Below are 12,110 nucleotides of genomic sequence, written 5' to 3'. Positions count from 1 at the left end.
CTGGTTTTTATGGAAATGGAGAAATGACTGCATTTTCCAGGACTCCAGGACGCCCCTTGCTTCTATCCTGATCTCAATTTCGGGCTTTATGCCCCCTTCAGATTAATCTCAAGTCCAGCTTTGCTTCTATTAGAGCTTTTTGGACCTTTTGCTCTCACTGTTGGCGGATTTTCATTTTGGCTCATGCTGATCCAGCTCCTTTTAATCTTTTTTGGAGGTTCCGCTTCACTCTCATGAAGCGTTAATTGTGGAGGTTTCGATTCACTCTTTTTAATCTTTTTTGGAGGTTCCGCTTCACACATGAAGCGTTATTTGTGTTATGGTTTGGATCCACATGCTTTCTCTGTTCGCGATTTTGCTCATGCTGCCCCAGCACTTTTAATTCTATCCTGATGCTGGCTTTCCCATGAAGTGTTATTGTGTTTATGCTGTTTGATCATCAGTCATACTATCTGATTCAGCTGTAATTCTATGTTTCAGCTGATACTCATGTATTTCGATCATGTATACAGATCTTTATATTCCCTTAATATAATCTATGATGATTTTCTCTCTGAAAAAAATGAATATTAAGTTTTCTAGGGAGTGTCAAATTTATTTATAGTTTTTATTCAATTAATAACGTGGCATAATCTCCCACTGCGTTTGCTCTACATGGATTTGTGGGGCCAATGGATAGTCGTGCACATCTGTTCATACATCGGTTGACATCCTTTCATTAACCAATCACTCGCTACGCCATTTCATTTAACAAAAAAACTAATAAATCTCACATCGCATTGAGAATTTGCAGGAATATATACACAGATAATAAGCGTATCCAAAGGCCCACCGTCTATATATATCCAAAGGCGTATGCAGGAATATATGGAATATATACACAATTAATAAGCGTATACACAGATAATACTGATCATTGATATTAACATGGTTGCTTTGTCTTCATGGCCCACCGTCTATTCTACTTTATGGGGGTTTGTTACGTTCTGGGAATTTTTCAAGACACGAGAGGGGGTCTTGAAAGGAAAACGCCATATTTTCTGCTTAAGATAGTGACAATATATGGCCATTTAACATGATACTTATAAATATTTCACTTAGTTAAGTGTAACATATAAAGAATTAACTTCATAAATTTCAATCAAAAATTTGAGAAATTGCCACGATATTGTTAAGAAATTTTTGGAAACCAATTACATTACTGGGACAGTTTAGTGCAATGAAGAGTTTTGGGAAAAACTTAATCACACAGAATTCACCCATTTCCACAAAAAGTTATTTTTTTGGTTCTATAAAATTCACAACGTTTTACAGAAAGATTTATTTATATATTTAAGATGTATATTAACTATATTGGTTAATGTAGCTTTGTTAATTTGTTATAAGGTCAAAGTAATTATTTAAATCTAATTAGTCTTATAATATTATTTGAAATAAGGGTCTAACTAAATATGAAATATTTAAAATTTGAAAGTTATGTTTTCAATTTTATAATTATTTTTTAAATATATTTCATTTTATTGGTATATAATTTTAATCTCAATTATATAATAGTTTAGTATGATTAAAAAAAAATAATTAGGTTTCTATAATCAAGTTTTTTTATAAGGTTTCTAATTAGTTAAAATTTAAGGATTATGTTTTCTATTATACTTTTTTTATTATAAAACAAAATATGGATGTAAAGTTTTCAATTAATTAATTGAAAGGATTTATTTTCTTTCAAGTTTTGATGATTAGATTTATGAATTGAGTTTAAAGTGAATAATCAACTCTATACTCTCTCTCATATACAAAATGGTTAATCCTTGAACCTATATGTCAATTGCTAAGTACATGATCATGTCATGTGAATATAAAAAATTAGGGTATGGTTTTCTAAAAAATTAGGGAAATTCTTATGGGTGGGAATTTAAAATTCACCATCAAAGGAATTACAAGGATGTTCTCTCTATGTTGTTCTTTTCTGTTTTACTATACATATGTTTGAAAGTCTATGTGTTACCTTATATCATTATGTTTGGATTCTATGTCTCTTATTTTGAAGATTTTTTTTTTTTTTATTAAATAAAACTAACTCGACACTATATATGCATTGAGTATACTCAAATAAAATTATAAAATGAAAATGAATAACTTTTAAATTTTAAATTTTACATTGTTAAAATATAATTTTGTTAATTTCTCTTTTTATTATGCAAATAAAAGATTTTCTTAATCTGTGGTAAATTGAAAATATATATATATATATTTTTAATACGAAATACTATAATTCTTTTCTTATTAAAATTATTTTTTTATAAAAAATATAGTTTAACCTCATAATTATTTTTTATATTAAATATTAAAATACCTTTAAAAATTAAATTTAGATTTTTATACAATAATAGTAATAATCTATTTAATAAAAATATTCTTAATCTAATACACAATCTAATCCTATCAATAATACCAAAAATTTTATGAATAGCTTTTCAGTTTCAAAATCATTAAATAACGAGTGTCAAATTTGTTTATAATTTTATTTAATAATTTTTATTAATTAATAACATGACATACTCTTTCACTATGTTGGCTCTACATGGATTTCTTTTGTTTTAAAAAAATATATACATCATCATTACATCAACCCACAAATACACAATCTAATCCTATCAATAATACCAAAGGTTTATGAATAGCTTTTCAGTTTCAAAACCATTAAATAACGAGTGTCAAATTTGTTTATAATTTTATTTAATAATTTTTATTAATTAATAGCATGGCATAATCTTTCACTCTCTTGACTCTACCTTGATTTCTTTTGTTTTACAAAAAAAATGTACATCATCATTACATCAACCCACAACAACACCATTAGATAACAAGTACCCACAACAACACCATTAAATAACGAGTGTCAAATTTGTTTATAATTTTATTTAATAATTTTCATTAATTAATAACATGGCATAGTCTTTCACTCTGCTGACTCTACATGGATTTCAAAAAAATGTACATCATCATTACGTCAACCCACGACAAACATATCGAGAATCGACCGCAACCACCCGGGATAAACAGTCCCAACCACCCGGGATAACGTCCGTGTACGGCTCTACATTGATTTCTGGGGCCAAAGGAAGTCGTGCCCATCGGTTCAGTTCAATACATTGCCATCGCTTGACATCGTTTCATTAAACCATCACTTGCTCTACACCAAAGGTATGTTGACAGAAATCTAATACAGTTAATCGTTATATATCACGTATTGTTTTGATCGTTGTATATCACGTATTGTGATGATAATTAGCATATCTCATACAGTTAATAAGCATATCCAAAGGCGATATCCCGCTCGTCGTTTTCATTAACCCCCTCTTCACTTATGATGATGGCAATGTTAATATTGATCATTGATATTTGTTTATTTTGATCAAAGTTTAACTGGTTGCTTTGTCTTCATGGCGTGTTGTGTGGTCTACTTTATTAGGGCTTGTTACATTTCTCTCTTTTTAGGGTTATTAGGAAATGTTTCTGTAGTGATGTGTAAGACCTGAGAGGGAGGGAACAAGAGTTCGAGGGTGAAAATGGAGTAATGGAATACTCATTGATTTAGTTGCTTCAAAGTTCTGAAACTTCATTCTTAACTTGATGCAAATCGCCATATCAGGTGCTAGATTGCTTAGGCAAAATATCAAGTGCAAGGTCTTGAAATGAAATCACCATATTTTTCGGGTAAGATAGTCACACTATACGGCCATATATCATGATACTCATAGAGTTTCCAGTTAGTTAAGTGTGACATATAAATAATTAACTTCAGAATTAGGCAAAATATCAGTGCAAAGTCTTGAAAGGAAATATCCATATTTTCGGGGTAAGATAGTCACAATATACGGCCATATACCATGATACTTATAGATTTTCCACTTTGTTAAGTGTGACATATAAATAATTAACTTCAGAATTTTCAATCAAAAAATTGAGAAATCGCCAGGACAATGTATGGTGTTGGAGAAATTTTTGGGAAACCAATTACATTAGCTAGGATAGTGTAGTGGGATGAAGATTTTTGAAAACTAATTACATCTGGATGGGAAAATCTTATCCCATAGAATTCGCCTATTTCCCCAAGTTCTCTGTTATGCAAATGTAATTAGTTACTTATCTCAGCTCTGTAAAATTCACAAGGTTTACATAAATATTTATCTATATGCTTACTGGTAGATCAATCATATTTTTGGTTAAAGTAATTATCTAAATCTAATTCCATCTTATAATATTATTTTGAAGTTAGTGTCTAATTAAGTATGATATATTTAAAATTTATGTTTTCAATGATATAATTATTTTTAAATACATTTAATTTTATTGATATATATTTTCGATTTCAACTATATAATAGTTTTGTATGATTAAATTTTTTAATTATGTTTTTTTTTTTTTTTTTTATAAAGTTTATAATTAATTAAAATTTAAGGAATATGTTTTCAATTATATATATATATATATATATATATTTTTTATAAAATAAAAAAAGATGTAAAGTCTTCAATTAATTAATTGAAATGATTTATTTTCTTCAAGTTTTTATGATTAGATTTATGAATTGAGTTTAAGGTGAATAATCAAGGTTATACACACACACTCTCTCTATCACTCACATATACAAAATGGTGACTCCTTGCACCTATATCTCAATTGCTGCGTACATGATCATGTGATGCAATTACAAAACCTGGATGACTTTTCCCTACCCATCCAAGTTCAATCTAATTGAGGTTTGTTTTAACCAACATGTAGGGGATTCTTACACCCATTCAAGAACACATGTAAGTGGCTTGTAAGGGATATAACCATTAATTTATATGTGGTTTTCAAGGTATCAACAATCTCATTGTTGCTTTAAGTTCTTGAGGGTGGGGATTAGTTTTCCAAAAAGCTCCATGAAGGAAAACACTTAGGAGGATGAATATGCAAAACAATGCAGAGATAGGATTTTGTAAAACATGGTTGTTGATGACGTTCAAATGGTTGATTGTTGCAAACATCCCTATAAAGATAGATCCATCACCACCAAGGGAACTAGTTATGGGTCTTTTGAGGAAGATATGGATAGAGCACTAGGTGATGAAGGGATATGCTTTGGATATTTTACATATTATAGACAAATCTCAACCTAAATGCAATTGGAGGATGGTACAACCAATAGAGTTGAAAATGAAAGGTCTGCTAGAAATCCTTCATTAACATTAAAGGTGAGATTCGTATATTTCGACAAAATGACGTCAAACAAATAAAATAAAAATTGTTCCTTATGCACAATTAATTCATAAGTTTTTCATCATTTATGAATTTACTTCTCATAAATCCTTCATATTAGATATGTGGTGATCATGGGAAATCCAAGGCATATTTAGCTTGGCTTGAAGAGTTAGAATGAAGTATTGGATTTAAAAATAGGGTTGAAATTAACCTAGAACTCAGTGCTGCCAACAAAGCTATGGTGGAGAGAGTTTATTCAAAGGTAAATCTATATAAGAAGGGATGTAAATGTGTGAATCTCTAGAGAAGAAAGTTAGATTGGTTCTTGGTGAGGATATTGAGATGAATCTAGTTGTTGAAATGGAAAATTGAGCGGCTGGCGGGGGATAATTCTAGGATTAGCATTGATGGTACTTCCTCCTCTCGTGATGAAGGAAGGAAAGTATTTGCAAACAAGAAAAGTGGATCATCTGTATACCAAGCCCTAGATGCATAATGATTCATCATTAGATTTAGCCCTTATATTGCTAAGAATATTGACAATCAAGTTAAATATAACGAGTTCTCCTTGTACTATCAGTGCAGAAAATTAGTCTTTAAATATTTAGATGTTTTTGAGTACAGATTCCTATTGATCTAGGCCGCGTGATTTTAAGCGTTCCATTCATTCTTTAATAAATTCAAGATTTAAATTGTGATCGATATTTATGGAGTTTCATTTGTTAATTTCTTGCATGATATTATATTTTAATGATATTATATTTGTGTGTTAACGATTTTTGTTTGCATTTTATTCCATGGACGATATGATTTAGTTATTGATTTCCTCTGCATTTGCATCTTAATTCATATGATATATGTTATTGCCTCAATTTCTTCAGAATATATGTATTGGTGACCTACTTATTGAATATATAGAAAACTATGTATGCAAAGAATACAATACGTTGTATCACAAATCAAAGAAGCCATAAATTCATTTTTTATCATTTGTTGGTTGGTAACCAATTGGCACAACCACATGCATTGACTCGGAAAATTGCACAATTCTAGAAGTGAAGGGAGGGAGACTGAATAAGGGAACTGCGCATTGTGGATTCCTAGTAGCCAGTGATGCAACTTGAGGCTACATCCTAGGAAATGTGCAGTCCAACTTGGGAATATATTGGGAGAGAGTTCGCATTGCGCATTCTCAAAGGCCAAGATGAGTTCTAGAGCCTCAAACTTGTGCAATGCCTAGCTGGAAAAGGTGAAAATTGGCCAAGGAAAGGGAATATCTGCCCATGAGAGTGTTCGAAACAAGAATATCTGAGTGATGGTGCATGTTAAAGTGTAGATGCAACTGTGTATATATATCGGTGCAAAACAAGTGCATAATATTATCATGCAAAAGGAAAAACAAACATGCAAGAAGAGTCGCCGCAATGATGACCACTAATAGGAAAAAAAATAAAACTAATGTGACACTTGTAAACGGTGAATGAAAGGCCAAGAAAACACTTGTTAAATATAATATAGTTAAAACTCCAGCAACCATAAAAATAAGTGAGCAAAACAACACCCATAGAAGTTAAATGACAAAAAGTGACAGAAAAGGCTGCAAAATATGACAAATAAAAACTCATCCGAAAAAGTGCCATAAACTCCATTAAAGGCTCCTTGATCTCCTTGAGCTCTAAGATTGAATGTAAAAATGACCTATAGGGGCATCAATTAAATAGATCTAGACTTATTGAGGTGCATGCCTAAAATCAAGGAAAAAGACACACTTGGCGGAAAGTTCCAAAAATAGTGAGTGTGCGACCTTCGGGGAACTAATTAATGGATCCCTATTTTCTAGGGTTGATTTTTTTTCTTTTTTTTTATTTTCTCTTTTTTTTTTTTCAGGGAACTTTGAATGCACACTGTCAAGAAAGATTGTGCAATTCCTTGAGGATTGGGCAACTTCTTGACTTAGTGCATTGTGCAGTTTCTAAGCTCAAGGGATGCTTTCCACAGTTTCCATCAACAAGGTGGGGCTTCCATCTAGAACTGCGCAATTATCGACCTCGTGACTAGCCTACCAAGAAGGTTTTCATAGTTTTTGGAGGCAAGCTTGGCCTGCCTTCCAAGATTGTGTAGTTTATGGAGGCAAGGCCAGTAATGTTGCAAGGTCATGTCAGAAGGTTGCTTATGATTTAGAAGATTTAGATCGACATCAAAACAAGCTAACACAAGCGTCCATAAAAGATAATTCTTTAACATGCCATGAATACTTGACAATAGTAGAAGATAAGCTCATGTGGATAGAAGGAAGGCTCCAAAATCAAGGCAGGGGTAAAATTTTGGGGCGTGGTTGTAGTAGCTACGATACTTAGCAACACACTCGTAGAACTCAAGCTCTCTATATAGATGTTGTCTCATGAAAAACATGTCTAACTCTTCAGGAATGATTTTTCAGGTCTTTGATCACCATAGCTTCTTCACTTAGCTTGCGTTAATATATATTCCCTACCATTCGCTTCATTGGAGACACACTTAACCAACTGAAGTCAAACTATGTTGTTTTGATTGGCGATTAGGAGTATATAGATACACTAGTGAAAAGAATTGTCAAAGTCTTAGTTTTAATCTCTGGTGTTGCTCCACTTCCAGTAGGCCTGGGCAGTACCCCGGTGGAGTCACTTCAAGAAAATAAACATTGCTCTACTGCCAGCGAGCCTGGATAATACCTTGAAAAATTTGCTTGATTCAACTCTTTGCATAGGAAGCCTTTCTCTTCTTTTGCCTTCATATTATTTTTTTCATTTTTTTCATTTTTTGTTCAAAGAATTGTGCATAGGAAATTATTAATTTAATGATGTGGAAGAGGGATCCCAAATTATTGAGAGCGGAAGAGGTTGTCCCTTCATAGAAGGATATTTATATACCTCAAAATTTTTCTCCCCTCCTTACTCTACTCGACTTTGTTGACAAGGAACCGAAAGTCAAAAAACTTATTAGAATAGGTGGTATTATTTATAGATTCAAGAATCGTGATTCCACTGTAGTTTTCTGCAAAAAATAACATATTCTCCGTCACGGTGTCATCGACTAAAAGATGAAATATTCACGCAAAGAGGGGGAATAAATAAATAACCAAGCGTTGACAGTAGGGGATTTTTGAGGTCTAAAATGGGCCTCCTAAGGAAATTATAAAATAATAGTGCAAATAATAAAATAATACTAGATTACATCATCAAATTTTAGAGGGAAGAAAGACAAAACTATTTTTCCAACTCGTATTTTCAACTTATCTCCATGTGGGTTTACTCAAATTTTGAGTGGAGATACTCGTTGGATGAAGAATTTGATTCCTCATCAAAGGAGTACCAATGTTGCATACTTTTGATGGACCCTGCTACATAAAAAATGAGAAATACATGAAAAACGTGATTGCAATCACGTTTTTTCATGTATTTCTCATTTTTCATGTAGCAGGGTCCATGAAAGGTATGCAATATGGGTACTCCTTGGATGAGGAATTAGATTTTTCATCCAACAAGTAATCCTGCTCAACATTTGAGTAAAAACTAAGGGAGATAAGTTGAAAATATGAGTTGAAAAAGTAGTTTTATTATTTTTTAATATTTGTACTTTTTTACTCCAAAAATGGTGAATCATCCCCGATGGTTGACATCATCATGTTGAATCCTATTGGTTCTTATAAATTTTATTTTGGTTGTACATTTTTCTTAGGAGGCCCATTTTAGACCTTAAAAATCCCCTAATGACAACTTCCTTGTGAACTTCACCATGCTTGCTCCAAAAACCAAACATGGCATCATGCAGAAGCTATCCTACAACTGAAAGAGAAGAAAAGAGCAGGGTGTAAAGTTAATCAAACAAAACAAAACAAAACAAAAAGCAATGAAAACAGCAAACTACCCCTACTCCTACACTAACCAATAATAGGCCAGACCTATGTAAAAGGAAATTTTCATTGTAGCCATTGATGCATCCGCTCACCTGTATAGGCAAGGGAATGCATATCAAGAAATATATTCGACAATAACCATAGAAAATAATTAAGATAAGGTGATGGATACTATGATATTCGAAGTTTGAAAATGCACGTAAAAAAATATGAAAAAAAAGAACATGTAAAACATTACGCGGAAGCATTATGGTGTTCAACACACACTCTGACTCAAAGACACACAAGAACAAACTTTCAAACTTTGAAACTGGGTAGACATAAAGAAAGAAGAAAACTTACGTTTCATAACAGAGCTCACCAGGTATGATTCCTCCAATGATTGAGAAATGGGGTCATGCAAAATAGGTGTCAGATGCTAAATTTGAGATATAGATGGGTTTTCAATTTGTGCGGTAGAGTGATGAGGAGCCTTGAAAGATACATCATAGTTTTGATAAGGATTGGAACTAACCTCAAGACTGTGAGAACTTGACATAACCATTAGCTCAGGTTGAAGTTCCTCGACAACTTGCCACTACAACAAATCCCTGTGATTAACGTCCCTTTTTACTTCTTTTTTTGCATCTAGAGCCCATTTTTGGTGCTATTTTCATCCATTTATCAAATATGGTACAAAAATTGACAAAAAATTTGCATCGAGTTTTGCACCAAATCTTACACCAATTTTAGCACCAGGTATTGCAATAGGTTTTGCACCGGGTTTTGCACCAAATTTTATGCTAAGTTTTGTGTCATCCTTTGCACTAGGTTTTGTTCCAGGTTTTGCATCAAGTTTGGCACCTAATTTTGTTTGACATACTTTTGCATCCTCATTTGCATCCACTTTTTGCACCTGCACTTGCATCAACTTTTGCATCGATTTTTGCATCCCTTTTGCGCCAAGTTTTACATCGAGTTTTGTGTCTAGTTTTGCATATAATTTTGCATGTACTTTTGTCGCATCCACTTTTCCATCTTGTTTTGCATCCATATTTACATTGTATTTTGCATCTATTATTGTTCCCACTATTGCATCTAATATTTTTGTGCCACAATTGGCGCCTAGTTTGGCACCTCCTTTTGCACCCACTTTTGATTATAATTTTGCATCCACGTTTGCATCCTCATTTGCGTCTAGGTTTTCATAAACTTTTACATCTATTTTTGCATCCCTTTTTGTATCCACTTTTGGATCAGGATTTGCATCAGGTTTTGTGTCTCGTTTTCTATTGCATCCACTTTTGCATACAATTTTACATCCATTGTTGCACCCATTTTAAAGTCCACTTTTTGCATCCCTTTTTACATCTTTGTTTGCATCATAGTTTGATTCCTTTTTTGCATCTATCATTACATCCACTTTTGTTGTGCCACAATTTTTACCATGTTTTGCACTTACTTTTGTACCCACGTTTGCTTCCAATTTTGCATCCATGTTCACATCCTCTTTTGCATCAAATGTTGCATCTCTTTTTTGCATCCACTTTTGTGTCAGGTTTATGAATTGGGTTTTGCATCTCATTTTGTATCTACTTCCATTGTACCCAATTTTTGCATCCAATTTTATTTCACCTGTTGCACCAATGTTTGCTTCCACTTTTACATCCCTTTTTGCATCTTATTTTGCATATTTTTTTGGTCTATTGTTACATCTCCTTTTGTTGCGCCATATCTTGCACCTACCATTACAACCACATTTGCTTCCACTTTTGCATCCACATTTGCACCCTCTTTTGTGTTCAAGTTTGCATCGAATATTTTGTATTTGCATCCCCTATTGCATCAACTTTTGTTGCATCCATTTTTACATCTAATTTTGTGTCCACTGTTGCACCCATGTTTGTGTCCATGTTTACATCCCTTTTTTCATCTTATTTTGTATCCATGTTTGTCTCTTTTTTGCATCTAAGTTTGTGTCCTTTTTTGCATCCGTTGTTGCATCCACATTTGTTTCACCAAAATTTGTGCCAAGTTTTTTGCCTACCATTGGACCCATGTTTGCTTCCACTTTTACATTGATGTTTGCATCCAAGTTTGCATTGACAACTGCATCTGCTTTTGCATCCACTTTTGTGTCAGATTTTTCATGTTGTTGTGCATCTACTTATGTTGCATCCACTTTTCATCTAATTTTACTTCTATTGTTTCCCCCATTTCTGTGTTCGCTTTTGCATCCCTTTTCCAACACTCATCATATTTTCTACATTGATGATATTCCTTGTGACATTGACAATTATGAACAATTGATGACAATGTCAATAATCTTGACAATGATGAAAATGAAGATGATGGCAATGATACGAATTGTGATTATGATGATAAAGATGATACTGGTTACAATGTCAATGATGATGATGGCAATGATTATGATGATGACGATGCTAATGACCTTGGCAAATCTTCTCAATTCTTAAATGTTGTCATTGTCATAATCATAAGCATTATCTTTGGTGTCATCATCCTTGTCATCATCATCATCTTTATGATCATTTTCATCTAGGTCATCATCAAAAACAATAATGGCATGAATGATGATGATGTCCATGATGATGATGACAACAATGATGATAGAAATTACATTAATGATGATGATGGGGATGATAAAAATGACAATGATGATGATAACAGTGGTGATGATGATCATCAGCGATCATCTCTCAAAAATAGAGTTGTTATTTTTCTTACGTATATCAATGTGTCCTAAACAACCCTTTTCTAGCATTGATCACATTTTTTGGGTTGATGATACCTCTCACAACATCTATAATTATGAACAATTGCAAACAATGTCCATAATGATGATGATGATGAGGATGATGATGGAGCTGATGATGATGGCATGAATGGTGATTATGATGATAATGTAATGATGGTAATAATGATGACAAGGATGATGGTGATGATGATGACAATGAAGATGATGACA

Source organism: Pinus tabuliformis, chromosome 2_2, assembly GCF_031772625.1.
Source record: "Pinus tabuliformis cultivar Carrire ecotype Pingquan chromosome 2_2, CPIR1, whole genome shotgun sequence".
Lineage (NCBI taxonomy): Eukaryota > Viridiplantae > Streptophyta > Pinopsida > Pinales > Pinaceae > Pinus > Pinus tabuliformis.
Note: the sequence above shows the minus strand (reverse complement) of the source record.